Source organism: Diadema antillarum, unplaced genomic scaffold (genome assembly GCF_040938485.1).
Source record: "Diadema antillarum isolate AM-2024a unplaced genomic scaffold, OU_Dant_1.0 seq00000821_RagTag, whole genome shotgun sequence".
NCBI lineage: Eukaryota > Metazoa > Echinodermata > Echinoidea > Diadematoida > Diadematidae > Diadema > Diadema antillarum.
The window spans coordinates 2,765,746-2,783,937 of NW_027271698.1; the positions used below are offsets into that span (position 1 = coordinate 2,765,746).

Genomic DNA, 18,192 nt, shown 5'->3' on the forward strand with positions numbered 1-18,192 from the left:
CCATGAACAAAATTCCTTTGTTAGCTTATACAGGTAAGAGGTGGTATTTTGAATCATAGCAAGTCACTTTCACATGATCAGAAAGTAATTATAATTTGAACACATGAAGACAAGTCTTAGAAACTGCAGTCTTTATTAATATTGAATGAGAAATGCTCAGAGGCATATCTTGCTAATTAAATGATAGAGGACCTTCAGTCCTGCATTGCACACACATACTTTGTGGACGCATGTACATGTACATAACTATGCACATGTGTATGCAACAAATTAAAGACCTGTATTGTGCACCACAGCCTCGAAGAAGAAAACACATAAAGACATAAAAGACAGACACAAACAAGGTTACTGAACACCAAATGGTGAGGTAGACAAAGAAACAAAGGCATATGCACACCACATATGACAAGCACTTCCATACAGTCATGGATAGACACAAAAGACCACAATGGGTGTTAAAGTGGGGACTTTGTCATGCAGCGCTGTTGTTCAGTTACTGACTTTATACACAGTGTCTACTGTTCTCGCTCTCTGAAAGTTCACTGTACTGGAATGATGTCCATTTCTGGAGGAAAACACCATTACTAGGTAGTGAGTCATCTGTAAAGGATGAGGCTACAAGGATAGCACCACACCATCCCCACTTGCATTACACGTTACAACACAACAGATTACAATACAACTTTTACAGTGTAATTATAAAATTTTGTACATGTATGGAATGAAAATTGTTGAAATTAGTAAAATAACCATACTGTGCAATGCCATACAATGTATATCATATCCAACTGAATTGTTGACAATTGATGTATGACCTATTTGAAAGCAATGCAATAAAGAGAATATCAAATCAAATCAAACAGTAAACATTTGAATGCTCATTCTTGTCAATTATTGGGTGTGTCACAAAGGGGAGGTAGAGAGAATAATAAGATATCTAATCAACAGGAACGAAAATAGACACATTAGATGAATTGCATTTAGTGGTTTTAGAGGAAGCAAGCTAGCCATCAAACTTGAGGGAGTTATTCATTTTTTTTTTTTCCTACAGGTGTATAAAGCCAGACTGACACTTGCACGACTTTTGGCCACGATTTTGTCGTGGCAAGTCGTGACCAAAATTTTGAACAATTCAAAATTCTCGTCCGGACATGGCACGCAGGTCACGACGGGTCTACGTACAGTTCACGCCAGTTTACGACTAGTTTGCGCACTGGCACGACTCGAGTCGTGCCAATGCGTGCCACAGAATCGTGCAAGTGTCAGCCTGGCTTAACCCTGCAGTGCAAACGTATAGTGTCCTACATGTTTCATAATGTTACAGTCATTGAAGTAGTGTTTAGAATTATGCACTTGTTATATCATGGGGATTTTAAATGAAAAGGAGTTCTCAATACAGGAACAATGTCACCAGATAGTGCATTTAATAAGCTATACATTTGTAGTTAATAAGAAAACAATCATTTGAACACCCCCCCCCCCCCATCTTGTGTTCACAGTGGCTTGTCTTCACAAACTATTGTCAAGATAAGATGTTGACAACATTAATAGCTGAATGAGTGAAATGTTCAGGAACTGAATTAATCCTCTCATGCCATGAGATTTCTCACTGAAAAACACTTTTTATTTTAAGGTCCCCCACTCACTTTACACTTTGCATATTGACATTGTATATTACAACCTTGGGAAGCACAGGCCTCCTTGACAAGATCTTTTCAAAATCTTTATGGAGAAAAACAAACATATCGAACAGTGTAAAGATTCCTCTCAATAATAATACATCATGCTAAAAAAAAAAAAGAAATACAACATCGTAAACCACACTGTGGGCTCTTCCAAGCGTAGAACATAAACTGCATAATAGGCATTTGAGCATATTTGTCACAACTGAAGGAGCATGCAGTGGTACTCGAACAAACATATAAAAGTACATGTGAATAAGGCATATGGGTGGAACATAAACTTGAATTATTGTCACTTTGAACAGCACTGCAGGTAATGTTGTAGATACAATCATTGTGAGGAGCAGCCATATTTTATGAGCAAGTCCTCTGGATATTTACACTGCCGGTACACAAAAGTTCTGTAGTGTACATTTGCAATGCAGTCCCTAAAGTAACTCAGTGCAAAACACTGTGTGTGTGGATTTCCCCCTGCACTTCCTCCATGCAGTGTCCCCATATCCTATTTCAATCCAACCCAGAAAACAGGCACCGGGATAAACAGTAGGGGCTGGTATTCCTAGGAATTGTAATACATGTAGTATGTGCTCTCGCCTGTAAAAGAGATAGCAGTGACTCACTGCCTTGTACAATTGTACATACAACACGTATTACATGGTGTAGATACCTGGTATGCCATAGACCTACTGTAATCTTTACAACATGAGGGTTTTTTTTTTAAAAAATCATGCAATGCCCTACCCTATGACGTACCCAAAGGAGTACAGTACCGGTCAGCAATTCGTCTGACACGTTTACACGTTTCGGGTTCGCTCACGCGTTTCGCGTGAGCGAATCGAGTAGAAGTGAATTATACACGATTCGCTCGCACAGGCTCGCCCGCAGAGGGAAACGTGTAGCGTTCAGAACGTCACGATTCAGTGCCGATGTCCGACGTGGTTGGGAACGAGGGAAACGTGTTTTTTTCCTGTTACACGTTTCGGGCGCGCTGCATGCGTGTGCACAATGTGCGCGCTGATCGAATCGAATCAGCTCAGTTTCCAAAGCAGACGACGTTCGAGCATGGATAGCGGATACGTACGTATTAAATGCACGCAAAGACGACCAAAGATCGTATTCGTCGCATAGTGTACAATCTTTGGATAAAACTAGTAGTCGTATCATACCAACGAGCGTACACTAGCTGCTGCTGCCACCAGCCTGCGGGAAAATTCTGCGTGCGGAATAACCAACACTGGTACAGCATGCACAGCACTAAAATCGTCGACGTGACACCACAGTCGCAATACGTGGCACATAATGATACACACAATACATTGTAGTACATCGCAAACGTAATAAAAGTGTACATGTTACATGTATAGAGCTGCTGCATGCTGCCTTGATGCTGCCGTACCGGCGTACGCGTACATGTACGTAATCGTAAATTCACACTGCCGCGTTTACACGTGTGGACGGCCTACTAGCCTTAGAGTACGATCGTACTTCTTAGAGTGTTTTGTTTATTTTTTACCATGTTTGCAACAATTTGGAGTTTTTGTTCGAGTGTTTGTGAGGTTTGTTTTTATTGATCGATGTAGATTCTACTACATGTCAATGATGTCATGATGTAGAAGTACTAGAACCTAGGTTATCTAAGTATGCGAGAGGACATCGTAGTATTCGTACTTTCTTTGTATTGCACCCACTCGTTTGTTTCCGTGTACATGTATTCAAAAAGAATGTTAGTACAGTGTACATGTATTTATTTTTACCGTAACGTGTCTTCATCGTTCGTCTTCAAGCATCGGATTTTCACCCTCGTTTTCCTCATCGTAGTTTTTCACCTCCTTTTGTCCGATGCAAGATTTTCTGTGTATCTTTTTTCTACGGTAAAACACGCCATCGTGGATCGTCTTCGTGTGCTCATTATAACTCTTCCCCCCACCTCCCTTTCATTTTTTTTTTTTTTATGAAGGTCAAAATGTCTAGCTAGGTCTGTGATGTCTGAATTGTTTGCTGTTTAAGTGTTGTGAGAGGGACTATGATGTAATTATGAGGGTTTTGCGGTGAGTGAGATTGGCTGGAATAGTGATGATAATGAGTGGTGGTGTGGATATACGAACTCTTATGCTGATGCAATGTGTTTCGTGTGATCATGACGCCGACGATGGCCAGTATGACTTTGACGAGAGAGACACTGACACGGGGGCTGATGCTCGTCGTGCACGGGAGTGGTCTAGTCGAGACATGGAATTTCTTTTTCCTTTCTTTTTTTCTTTTTGATTTATTTTTTTCCTTTGGCTTGTTCACTCGGTTTCATTGCTGCCAAAATTCATGTCTCTGAAGAAACTTAACCAAAAGCTAGGCCGAGACAATGTAGGTTGCATCATGTCCAGTCTGTAATTAGTTTCTATTTTAATAAAAATCGATGAAATCCCATTTTCTTTGCTCGTTTTTCCGCTGAACAATTATCCAGAAGTGTACCCGGTACTGAATTTCAGATGTGTTGTGTTCACTATTGATTGTGTTATATCGGTTATAAAAGAGCCTGCTGGGCAGGTACATTATGTAGACTCTATTTCATTTTATCCTTTTAATTTCCTTCCTGTTACTCTCTTCTTTGACCCTAGATGGAAAAAAAAAGAAATCCCATCTTGCCATGTAAAGACAGAACGCATACCACCATGAAGTATCGTGACATTAAACTGATAAAAAAAAATTGGTAAGCGATGAAAATCCTTGTTTGTAACATCATAAATCAAAGGTGATATTTTATGAAGCAGTTATTTTTCTTTAAATGTACAACAGCTTCGGTAATGAAGCACGTGAAATCTGAAAACTTGCGTGGCAACAAGTGATATTGATAGGGAACTCTGGCAAGAACTGTCACACCATTTCATGTTTGAATTTGTCTTCTTCCCTTTTTTTTTAATGGGTGAGATTTTAAAACCATAAACGCCACCAATAGAATCACAGTAAGTAATTAGTACCCGTAATCAACTGTTACGGAGTAGCTCAGTTGTACCCTACAGCTCTGCATTAGATTGCAATTGTATAAGCGATTGTGATTTTATCGGTGGCGTTTATGGTTTCATAATCTCACCCATTAAAAAAAAAAAAATAAGACAAATTAAAACATGAAATGGTGTGACAGTTTGTTGTTGTTGTTTTTTTTGTCTTTTTTTTTTTGGGGGGGGGGGGGCAGAGTTCCCTGTCAGTATCGCTTGTTGCCACATTAGTTTTCAGATTTCACGTGCTTCATTACCGAAGCTTTTGTGTGTTTGAAAGTACTGCTTCATAAGATTATTGGATATCACATTTGATTTATAATGTTACAAACAAGGATTTTCGTCGCATACCTATTATGTTTTTTTTTTTACTTTGTATGCATCGTATCCATGTGTAACTTTAAGAAGGCGCGTGGAATTTAGACTTGAGCCAAAGACCCTGCATATTATCATTGAATTTTTTATTCAAAACAAGAAGTTTCCTTGGACTGAAAACCCCCAAAATATTTTTTATTACGCTTCCAAAATATATAATATATGAAGTTTTTTGTTTGCGATTTTATGAATAATTAAAATGATTACACAAATATAAATACTATAGACGGGCTTCAATAAAGGCTAACGTCGCCCCAAGAATCTTGCGTAATACATACACGCCATTAAAACCAAATAACAGCAACAACATCGGCAGCCCACCGTAGCCCAGTTGTGATGCTTGTCTATATTAGTGGTGTTATACGCATCCCAAAGTCCATGGATCCTCCCTCGTATATACCCCCACAACTCTATAATGTTCATATAAACCCCCTCGAAGACTCTGTGCATCAGGTACTTACCTCTCCTGGTTCTAGATCCTCTTACTCTTGGGAAATCACAGCCCTTTCCACATCGGTCCTTCTCTCTGGAACAGTCTTTCCCCTTTTCTCCGTCAGAAGTCTTCTGCCATACAGTTCCTTTACACAACTTCTCAAATCATTTTTTTTTTTTTAGTTCTTAATTTTCAGTTACAGGAACATTATAATTTGATGTTGTTTTTTACACAGGGATGCATCGTTAGTATAGGCTATAATGATTGGGGTTTCTTATGTTCTGACATGTATTTCGCTATGCACAAGTATAGTGTATATCGTTTGTTTTTGCATTTCATTTGTTCCAATAAGATATCGAACAATTTTATTTAATAATCGCATGCGGTGGTTGTCTTACGTACTTTTCATGCTGATTATTTAACAGCGTCACGAGCATCATTTCAGATGGACTTCAGCGCTTTTTAAGAAGAAAACATGAACGAGCCAAGCAAGCTTAGTCAAAATTTATCCAATCCCCCCCCCCCCACACACACACACACACAAGACACGTTCACGATGTAATCAGAATTAAGAGAATACAAATGAAAACATGAAACACAATGTTAAAAGCTAGTTTTCATGTGTGCTGCAAAATCACTTTCAGTCCCGCGGGCGGATAAATGATTTTGCAACATACTACTTTTTTTATACTTCACTACAGTTTCAAAGGAGATAAAGAAGAAGGGAGAGAGAACTAGTACTTTGGTGGACGATAAAGACAAACAAAATGTCTCAATTGTCTGCTAGCTCGTGTTTCGCTTCTCGGCATCAACTATACGAAATCGGCATGAGGAGGGACAAAAACGTCTCATCTTTTTGCAGGCATCAAGGTCGACAATCGGAGTTGGTGATAAAAGACAGCTTACAATGAAGGTGACCGCGGAAAGACGATCCTTTCAGAGGGACAGCTAATTGAGTGAGCGGCTAGTATCTGTCCCGCACTATAGCATCCAAGCGGAACAGAGTGGACCCTCTTCTGATCTTGGAGATCAGTGCGAACCGAAGGCACTGGGATTAATCAGGGAGGTGAGTCTCACCTCCCTGGATTAATTAAACAAAGCTCGCGGAGGGTTGGTACGCTGATGGTTTTCCCGCCGAGAAGAAAATGTGTCTTGCCACAAATTTGCTAATTTTCTCAATTTTCCTTAATCTTTACATGAAATAATTACCTCTACAGGTAAAACAGATGGCTATAGAGTTATCATTTGGCATGCCATTTTCATGACCAAAGACAAAAGACATCGTGGTGTTATAGTATTTGTATGAGCGTGGCTTGTTGCGGTGTTCTAACAGAGTGAAATTTTTATACAGGGTATATTTGCGCTAAAAAAAGATAGTGTACAATGATCAACCCACTTACGGAGAAAACAGGCGTGAAGAACATCGCAAACCCAAATACATGTATTATATACCTGTTATACGTACCATTATGTAGTGAGCATGTATAATACTAGCTGAATCTATTTAAACATTAATACACACATGATTGTGTGCGTATACACATTGCACAAACTGTCTTGCATAATATTCACGCTTTTATGCATACATTCATTAAACATTAAATTTGTTAATTCACAGTCTCGCCTATGGATCTAAAATTGTCTGAGTACTTTCTTCATTTCGTTAACATAAACATGACATCGTATCATTATGATGATTCCAAACTTGACTTCGAACGTCACGATTCTGTATTTCATTCGTTTGCTTTGAAATACATGTATAACCAGCAATAACATTGTTTAGTCGATTTATGTTTCTGAGGTCAGGAACTGTAACAAATGGGGCAGGCTTGAAACTCCTTGTGCAATTTCTTGAAATATTATTCATTATTATGCATGTATCTATCTTTGAATGGGCAGTTATATTAACCATCAAGTACACATTACTCGTGCCTGCATGTTTTTTTTATTTTTTTTTTCATATAGCCTACATCACATACACCTATCGGGGATACAAACACGGATAATACCTGCATACAAACATACATGCATACAATGTTGTTTAACGATTATTATCCACGATTCGTCTTTAGATTTTAGCATGAAATAGTTCAAAATTATCTTGCGTCTAGTCTTTTTTATTTTGGTTTGTGTTTTTTTTTTTCTTCTCCAACTAATTGACGCTATTTATCATATAGCGTTGATACATTGGTAAACGAGTATGCATGACTGTATAAAAGTACGTTTGTATGCAGGTATTACCCGCGTTTGTAAGTCAAGTACTCAGTACACACACACGTGCCTGCATACATCACAGACACTATCTGCAAACAAACATGCATGTCAATGTATTATACACATGTTGTTTAAAGCTACAACAGGTGTATATAGCATTATCCTCGTTTCGTCTTTAGCATGAAGAAAAAAAAATGATTCAAAGACAATAACGATTCTTTTTGCGTCCCGTCATCTTTATTTTGTTTTGCTTTTTCTTAGTACTAATTGTCAAATTACCTCCATCGCCATGCGTCCCGTCGATGCAAACTGTCAATCAAATGCCAAAAAACCCCCACAAAAAACAAACAAACAAAAACAAACATGTAATGACTTTCCGTTAAATGCCGTTCATAAATACAAACGATACTATAGTATATTGGACAATTTGATATGGCTTATACCATAGCAAAGTAGTAAGGGTTAATTTCTTTATTTAGGACAAAAATGGCAACCATGACAGCGTCACATTCATCTCACGATCTGCCCAGAAAAAAAAAAAGTGGCTTTACGGTCAATCATAATAATTATAATAGACAAGTATAAAAAACAGAATTGCCGATTTCATTGCATATTTCAACATCACAGTTTTAAGAAGGGAGTTGTGTGCCTAGACACATACAAACGTATAATAAGGCCTACAAGTGCACAAAGTAACATTGGGTCATGCGACATTGACGTAGGTTTCTTCTCTCTCTCTCTCTCTCTCTCTCTTTTTCTTTTTTTTTAAAGTTTGGTCATGTTCCGCCTAGATATTGACGATTGGAAACAGCTGATTTTGCGGATACCCTGTCTTTAATCATGGACCGATGCGTGCTCTGTCCATGATTCGTCGAATCCATCCTTTCGTTGAAAGATAATCTGCAAAATCGTCGGCCCTGTTCCGCCTTGACAATGACAATATAAACCATTTGAATGTGTGTTACGTAATGGCGAAACCCGCATCTTTAATCATGGACCGACGCGCGCCCAATCCGTGATTTGTCTTCATTCATGGACGGACCGACGCGCACCTGGTCCATGATTCCTCAAATACATCCCTTTGTTGGAAGATAATGTGCGAAATCATCGGCCCTGTTTCGCCTTGACAATGATGTTTGAAACTCCATATACGGCTCAGGTTCTATCAGCGCTCCAGAACTGAGTAAGTTGGGAGCACACCATGTTGCTTTGATGAAGTTAGTCTCCTGTCCAACTCACTTTTATAGCCGGTTTGGCAATCACGTTATTTGGTATGGTCTTAAATGCAAATTCAAATTCTATGACATAAATTTAGTCATGTACCAACTTGTAGCAAAATATGCAAATAAGGAAATCATATTCGTAGCATCAATGGATGCTAAAGCTTGGGTGAGTAGAGCTTGTTTCTACATCTAAACATTATACAGTGCAATCATAATATGCGTGCGTATCGTTGCACAAACGGTCTTACATAAACTGTCTTACATAAGAAATACGCTTTCATGCATACTTTAAACATTAAATTTGTGAATTCGTAGTCTTGCCTCATGGATCTAAAAACTGTCTAAATACTCTCTTCACTTCGTTATTAACATACTAGTAACTGTGCATGACATCGTATCATTATGATCCCAAACCTGGATTTTGAATGTCGTAATTCTGTATTTCTTTCTGTTGTTTTGAAATACAAGCAGCAGTTAGTCGATTGATGTTTTTGAGGTCGGGAATTGTAACAAAAGGGGCAGGATTATACTCCTTGTGCAATTTCATGAAACATTAATCACGTATACTATCTTGAAAGGTAGTTAAAATTACCAGACGTGCACACATTACACGTGCCTGCATGTGCATCACATACACCTATATCTGGATACAAACACGGATAATACATGTACCTGCATACAAACATGCATGCAAACTGGTACTCATGTTCTTTAACGCTAGATATCATCATCGCTTAGTAATTAGCATAAATAGTTCAAAGATAATAATGATTCATTTTGCGTCCGGTCATTTTATTTTGGTTTGCTCTTTCTTACAATTACAGTGTATTGTCAAATTTTGAATACCTCCATCGCCGTGCATATTTACGTCGATGCAAACCGGCAAACAGATGCAACAAAAGTAATGACTTCCCGTTCATAAATACCAATTCAGTCCAAGGAATCTTCTTACCATGAATTTTGAATTTCAAAATGTAATGATAATATGCAGAGTTCTTGACTTAAGTCTAAATTTCATGCGCCTTCTTGCAGTTAGTTGGCGTCAGATATACTCTGTAAAAGTGGTTTCTTTCGCGTACAGAAACTTTCGCGGTTTCCATCGGTGCCGACTTTTTCGCGTGTGTTTAAATTCGCGGTCGGTAATGATAGCGTTGTAACAAGCTACGAGTTCAAAACATTTTCGCGTGATGTTAAATTCGCGGTTCAACCTCAAAGCGCGAAAATAAAGCCACCGCGAAAGAAACCACTTATACAGTACGTCGGTTCGATTGGTGATGACTTTCATTAATGTTCCAGTGCGATTACTTTTCCGAGGAACGGAAAATTCATATTCCAAAGAAATACGTAATTAGGCAAAATATTTTGAAAATAAATGCGTTATTTAATACTAAAAATATGAAGGTGATGTTTAAACTTGCCAAGTTTGTTAAAGTAATATTACAGAAGTTCTGCTCATAGTTCTTGTGAAAAGTTTATTGTTAGGTATAGTATCTCATCTCTTGCGTGTTTTCTTTTTCAAAACTGCCATTTTGTGATTCTTTAATGCTGTACAATATTGTAAACATAATGTGAACATTTCTCATACTCCGGAAGGGGTCGAAAGATAAAAGTTCAAAGTTAAAGAGATACGACGCATAAGTAATCAGCTGTTATGGTTTTGTAGTTGTTAGCGACTGTGATTTTATCGGTGGCGTTTGGTTTCATAACATTCTCCATTACGTGAAAAAAATACGTATTCAGACATTATAAAATGGTCTGACAGTTCTTTTTTTTTTTATGCCTCCGCCACGAAATGGTGCCGGAGTGGAGGCATTATTATCATTTTTTTTAGTCAGAACTCGCTACCAATATGACTTGCTGCCACGATAATTTTCAGATTTCAGTTACTTCATCATTTAAGCTGTTGTAGGGCATATATGTTTGAAAGATGTGCTTCATAAGAAATCACTTTTGATTTATGATTTTCCTGCAAACAAGTATTTTCATTGCTCGCCTATTTTTTTTCTTTTTATTAGCTTACTGTCATATTTTTACGATGGTATTTGTTCTGTCTTTACATGGCAAGATTGGATTTCTTTTTTTCATCCAGGGTCAAAGAAGAAAGTGAAAGGAAGGAAATGAAGAAAAAAAAAAACACGAAACACCTGCTCAGCAGGCGCTTTTTATCGATATACAGTAGTACAATGGTGAATGCAATACATGTACATCAAAAATACCGTAGAGTTATATCAAAATAATTTGATAGTGGAAAAATAAGCAAAGAAAATGGGATTCCATCGAGTTCTAAAATGGAAATTAAGTTAGCATTACAGACTGGATTTGAGCAAACTGATTGTCTACAAATTAAGGAGTGTGGTTGAATTTCTTCAGAGACATAAATTTTGGTAGCACTACATCCGAGTGAACAAGCAAAGTTAAGAAACAAAAAATAAATGAAAAAAGAAAATGCTGGTCACTAGACCACTTCTGTGCACGAGCGAGCGTCAGCCCCCGTGCACTGTCTGTGTCACTCGCGTCATGGGCCTCGATGTCTAGATCTAGGCTAGATCTAATCGTAATCGCCGTCGTCAAGGTCATGGTCACTCGAAAATTGCATCATCAGAGCTCTTACATCAATACCACAAAGATTCAAGACTCATTATCATTGTTATCATGGTACTGTATAGGCCTACAGCCAATCTAATCCACAGCAACTTAATTAAAATAACTTCCATCATAGTCACTGTCACAAAACACATCGCATCAGCAAACGATTCAAACATCGCAGACCTACCTAGCAAAAATGAAATGGGAGGTGTAAAACTACCACAATGCAATGTACTGTAGTGTTAAGCTAGTAAAGTTATGTAGAGTGATGAATTGAATACTGTAGTCTGTACAAGAAGACGATCGACGATGTCATTTCACCGAAAAAAAAAAAAAAATATATATATATATATATATACAGGTATATATAATGCACACAGAACATCTTGTGCCGGAAAAAAAAATGGCAGTGGTAAACCACGATGAGGAAACCCAGGGTGAAAACATGAAGCTTGAAGACGAACGACGAAGACACTTAACGGTAAAAATACCAGAAGTGTACTAACATAACACGGAAACAAACGAGTGGGTGCAATTATTCAAACTTTGTCCTCTCGCACGACGTGACATGCCATGTCCGATCGTTCAATCAGAATAGAAAAAAAATAATAAACACCCGAACAAAAACTCACCTCGTTATTGTTGCGAACGAGATAATCACTTAACAAAACAAAAAAATGAATAAAACACTTTCAGAAGTACGGTTGCACTCTGAAAATAAAGGGATATAATGATACGAATGAAGAGAGAAAAGTGAAAGAAAGTGGACGGAAAACCTAGAAAATTTACGCCACACTAGCCTACTACACCATGGACCTACAACATGCGACATGTAGAAGTAGCCCTACTGTACTGCATATCGATCACCGTCTTTTAAACCGATCGTGTATAATTGGCGCACTGAACACGTAGTACGCACTTCTCGTTTGCGTGCATTGTCAATGCAAAAACAGCGGTCGATCCTAATAACGAGATTTACCGCGGGGAGCTGAAACGAGGCCACGCAAGTTCGTCGGCGATATTTTTGCACTGAAACTTCGAATCGAAAAGGGAACAACGGCATTTGATAGAGCTGGATTTTCTCAATCACGTAGGTCAATTTTTTTACGTGAATTTCAGTGTTAAATATTCTTATCAAGCAAATAAACATTAGGCGGTCGATGAGTAGTAGGTCCAACCTTACACACAGTCTTCTGTACGGTACTGTACAGCTGTATACCCCGGCCGGCCGGCCGTACGTACATTGTACGTACACATTTGTGCATAAAACCACCTAAACAGCGGGTCGGAGCGGCGAGCGATGTCACTGCACACACACTGTGTGTACTGTATACGGCAATGCATCTCCGAGTCGGAGAGCGCGCGCGGACGAATCGTGTAAATACTTCACGTTTCGACGATTACACGGTTCGGGTCAGCGGAGGTCGGCTTCCGATATAACGTGTAATTCGCGCGACTACGCGTTTCCCCGCGAGCGCACTGACTCCGAACACCTTTTGAAACGTGTAGTCGTGCCAAATACACGATACTGGCGTCTGTGTGGGCACTCTTCCGAATCGTGTAAACGTGTCAGACTTTTTGGTGAGCGGCACTGTACATGTCTGCATTCGAATTTAAATTGACTTTACCAAGATCATACTGAACTACAACACATGTCAGTGTACGTGTAGTACATTGTACACTGTATTTTTAAAAACAAATGTGTACATTGTGTACAATTTGCATGTTTGGTAAGCTGCACAATAATATGGCATACAGTACACTGTACATTGTAGATGCATACCACAGGTACATGACAGATTTTTTTATTTATTCATCTTTTTAAAAATCTATTTAATTATTTGTTTTTATTTACATATTCATTTATATTTTACATTATTAGAATTATATATTTTTATCTATTTATTTATTCATTTATTTTGTATTTATTAATTTTTATTATTTATTTATTTATTCATTTGTTTGTTTGTTGTTGTTGTGTTTTTTATTTTTATTTTATTTTTATTTATTTATTTGTTTGTTGTTGTTGTTGTTTTTTTTTGGGGGGGGGGGGGAGGGGGCTTTTGATGACACACTTGAGTTGAATATCAAACACAGAGGCCCTAAATGTATGCGTGCTTGTCAAGAGGGGGGGGGGGGGGGGGGGGAGGGGGAGGAAAGGGGCATGAAATGAGAAATCTATCTCGGGTCAATGCTATATTCAAATAATGACATCATGTGGGATGGATCCCAGCCAGCCCCAGCCAGATTTGCTGTGAGGAATTCCTCGAATTGAAACCCTGCCAAGACATCCATTAACCAGGCATAAACATTGAAAGCTGGACTGCCCGCACTTCACAGCCAACATACAACCCCTCAGGTACTGTGAGCAAGCAAGCCACCTTTGATGTCAACTTCAAGCTGTAGCTGGCCTTACCGCACACATGTAGACCTACCGTGATGCCACAAAGTACATATTGAAACCAGAACTTGCTGCATCAGATATTACTTTTGACTTCTGGCATGGAGTAATAACACATGTGTACCCTGTATGCACGAATGTAGCAATTTACAAAGTACAATGCATATTCCAACATTTCTGTAAATCATGTAGGTCTGTATTTGCATGCAGCAGGTCTTAACATCACTATTTTATCACTATACCCATTACCAGCCACAATTTCTGAACCCCATCAACTGAAAATAGAAATGAATTCCCCCCCCCCCCCCTATCATAACTTGTTAATTTCTGTGATTCTGCAATGGAATTGCTGGGTCAAGCTTTCTATTCACAATGGAAACTGTAGTGTCTACTGTTTTTATCAGGGATGCCAGTACATTGTATGAATGAAAGGGCCTGAAACACATACATGTACAGCAACTGTAGTATACATATCAGGCTACTTTGTACAGTGTACAAGACAGGGCCGGAACTTTGATACTACCAGGGCCTGAATTCAGGCTTTTGCCTGAAAACTGGCACCCTTGTTTTATGATTCTTACATTCGCACAACAAAGCACTCAGTACGCCAAGCATAGAGCCAGCTGTAAGCAAACCCCCCTCCATTACCAGGGCTCGACACTAACGGTGGCCCGGTGGCCCGGGGCCACCAAAAATGAAAGTCGGGCCACCAAATTTCAAAAAAGGGGCAAATTTGGTGGCCCGCCTCGGGCCACCAAAAATTTTTGAAAAGTATGTCAATAAATTCGTAACTTTTTGCGCCGGAAATTAGCAGTTAAATTTGTTCAAAGGATGGATGAAAAGGACTGAATCAGTGCCTGAGAGTGAGTGTTGCAAGTTTGTTGAAGTTTATTTATGAGTAGATATGTCCAACTTCTAATTCTTACTATCATAAATCTTAAATATTTGACTCATTAAAAAAAAAGGACTTTTAATGGTTTTTTTTGGTTTTTTTTCGGGACACCAAATTTTTCTCTCGGGCCACCAAAAATTTGAAATTTAGGATTTTGGTGGCCCCATCGGGCCATCAAACAAAAAAGTTAGTGTCGAGCCATGATTACCCTTTTTTTATTTTTTTCAAGTTAAGGCAAACCATCTCTGCTTCAGAGAAACGGAATTCTATTTCTCCTGTATTGTTTAAGTGATTGTTTTCGTAGTTAGGGCTGTGTGTATGTGTGTGTGCATGTGTGTGTGAGAGAAAGAGAGGGAGGGAGATTATGCTTAACATCCTCCCCTAACGGTTGGTTAATACTTGTGACACCAAGCAACTTTGCAACGCAAACTGAAACTGGGATCGCCAGAAAATAAATATCTTTCCAGTAGATGTCGAGTCCCTTACTTACATTGTAAGTCAATGCCAAAAACTAAAAAATAAAGACAGCCTTTGCACTGATATCAATCCTCCACTATGAAACGCATACTATCAATACTGTAATTAACTAGCGTATGAGCAGTGCATGTATGACATTACATACTACAACGTTGTATGTACAATGTACCTGCAGCAGAAACATATCCTACACAAAGTACAAAATGAGTAAGATTACCAGTAGGCCTATATTTTGAAAGGGAAAAAATGACATTAGCAGAGTAACATGCCACTTGTTATCTGTTTGTTTGTTTGTTTGTTTGTTTGTTTGTTTGTTTGTTTTGGTCTCCATATGTACATACTTATGTACATGTACAATCTGGTGGTACAGTTGTGAATGGAAACTACTAAAATCTCTAGCACTACAATATCATGTAGTGTTGTTCTCATGTTTGAGTACACAGTATAAGATTGACTACAGTACTTGAATACACATGTTCATTTTGTAGGACATTGTACTTTCTGGTGCATGGTATCCAACAATTGTATCTTAAATTGGCCTGTCATGGAAGTCAATACAACACAATTGTAGTTTGTTGAATGTATTATCCCATGGCTTGTATTATCCCATGGTTTCTGCAAATATTTCTACAGAGCACATTATGAATTCAAATGCACAAAATGGTTGAAGACATACATTACACAATGTTCATGTATGCAGGGCTGCCAACACTGGAAACTAGTTGAGAGTGAGACTCCCATAGGCCAATGCTATAATTTAGGAGTCAAAATGAGTTAGATCAATAGAAATGCAAGCAAATGAAATTAAGTTTTAGAGTGAGAAAGGACCAAAATGCGTGAGTCTCACGCTCAATGCGTGAGAGTTGGCAGCCCTGTGTATGTCTTACATGACATGCTGATTGTACAACATGTACCATACAGAAATAACACATTTCCTGAAATGGCTGGAGATTTACCCATTCCTGTCAATGGCATGAACACCAATGCACAAATAGTATCATGGGGAAACAGCAAATTAATTTTACTGGAAAGGTATGAGATACTTTTCCAGTGCATGAGCGATTGTTTTTACTGAACAGCCCTAGTTGCAGGAACTGAACACTTGCACTATAAACAGTTTGAACACACGAGATGAAGAATTCAAATTTGCAGCGGTGAGTTTTCTCCTTAAAATGATCACCAAAACATTACCAAATACAATGTACAATGTACCTCTTGCTGAAATCAGCAGTTTCTGACATGATTTTACTCTTCCGTAATTTGCAATTTCCTACTCTTCATGGTCAGAGGGCTGAACCCTGACATATCCTGTTGTGTGGCTATACAATGAATGTACGCACATACATACAATCACATTTGATATGTATCACCATAACTGCCATTGCTACAGATTTTCTGCAATGTCAAACGTACATTGTACGTTCTGTGGATACAATGTAGATGTTGGTGTGTTGTAATAGAAAAATACAGGTGTACTAATTGTCATTCTCGACCAAGGTCATACAAGTACATACTGCAATTATTTTTCAAGAGTTCAATACTGTACTTAAAAGACAAGTTCTGTCTTACTACACAGATTTTGTAAAAAGAGGTATACACACCAAGGTTCAATCTAAATGTAGACTGGCATGAGCATACAAGGATAGGAGCACTGCTACTGGCAATCTCATACATCCTGTTTTACTATTTACTCCCCCACGGCCATACAGCTGTACAAGTATCACAGCACAATTACTTCTTGGAAATAACAGATGCCTCTGTTACACACACACACACACACCCACACACACACATACACACACACACACAAAAAAAATATGGGAAATCCCTTTTTCACTGCCAAGTTTGGAATAAACAAAGCCACAAAGCCTCTTTCCATGCACACCTCTTTTACCTCAGCGACCAAGCATGTGGATTCCTCACCAAATACTTCTCTTAATCATCCTTACTAATCACAATGAATGATATGTTAAAGGATTTCCTAATGTACTTGTATGTAAGCATTGCAGCAAAACCAGAGACATTTGCAGCATGAAACGTTCACAACTTGGACCAGACTGCCTTTTTCACAACATGAATCTTTGCGAATTGCAGGCAATGGAAAAATTGTGAGTACATATAATTAACATGCACTGGATTGCAATGACAAAATCTTTCATGTGCATTTTACTCCTGTGAACTGTAGCTCCTCATAAAATTTGCAAAAGTTTCATGCACACAAAGATTTCTGGTTTTAAAGTACAGTACAAACCACCTCAACCACATCTGAGAACAATGTACAATGTATTAGATCTGTGAGTGTGAGCCCAACACACACAGACACACAGACGCATACACATACACACACACACACACACACACATACACACACACACAATCACTATACAAAAAAAGTACCAAAAAAATCAGCTTGACAGCTCATTGGCAAACTTCCTGGACATGGGTCATCTTTTCACTTCTGACTCCAACATATTCCACATTTCCTGACCATACAATTGCACAGCAGATACTGTATCATGCAACTTTCATAGCTGTAGAAAATTCTCACACAGGCAGCAACGTACATATGTGATTCACAGATTTATCTGAAGGAACAATTAAGCACTCGTACACTAACCATCACTTAATAAGAGAATCATGTTAGTAAAAATTTGAAATACAAGTAACAAACTTAGATTCAGTACTTATTAGCCTAAACTGACCTCTTACGGGTTTCATAGTAACAGGCTTTACCCATGTGACTGATTCTTTGTGTTAGATGGGTACTAAAATTGACCGCAAAAATCCTCTCAGATCAGATGGTAGAAAGCCATTTTGAATTAATTATTGACATTTTCACATGGTCATGACATTCTTTTAACATTGATGTATTTCACCTGCATGATAACGGTGTGTCATTATGCTGTCACTTTTACTGCA

At 38.4% G+C, this 18,192-nt stretch overlaps 1 protein-coding gene across 1 annotated transcript in view; it reads right to left on the reverse strand.

The window, feature by feature from the left end:
• Nucleotides 1–18,192, reverse strand: part of LOC139739853 (casein kinase I-like) — a 48,656-nt gene that overhangs the window by 15,030 nt on the left and 15,434 nt on the right. The gene's annotated exons all lie outside the window — the stretch shown is intronic.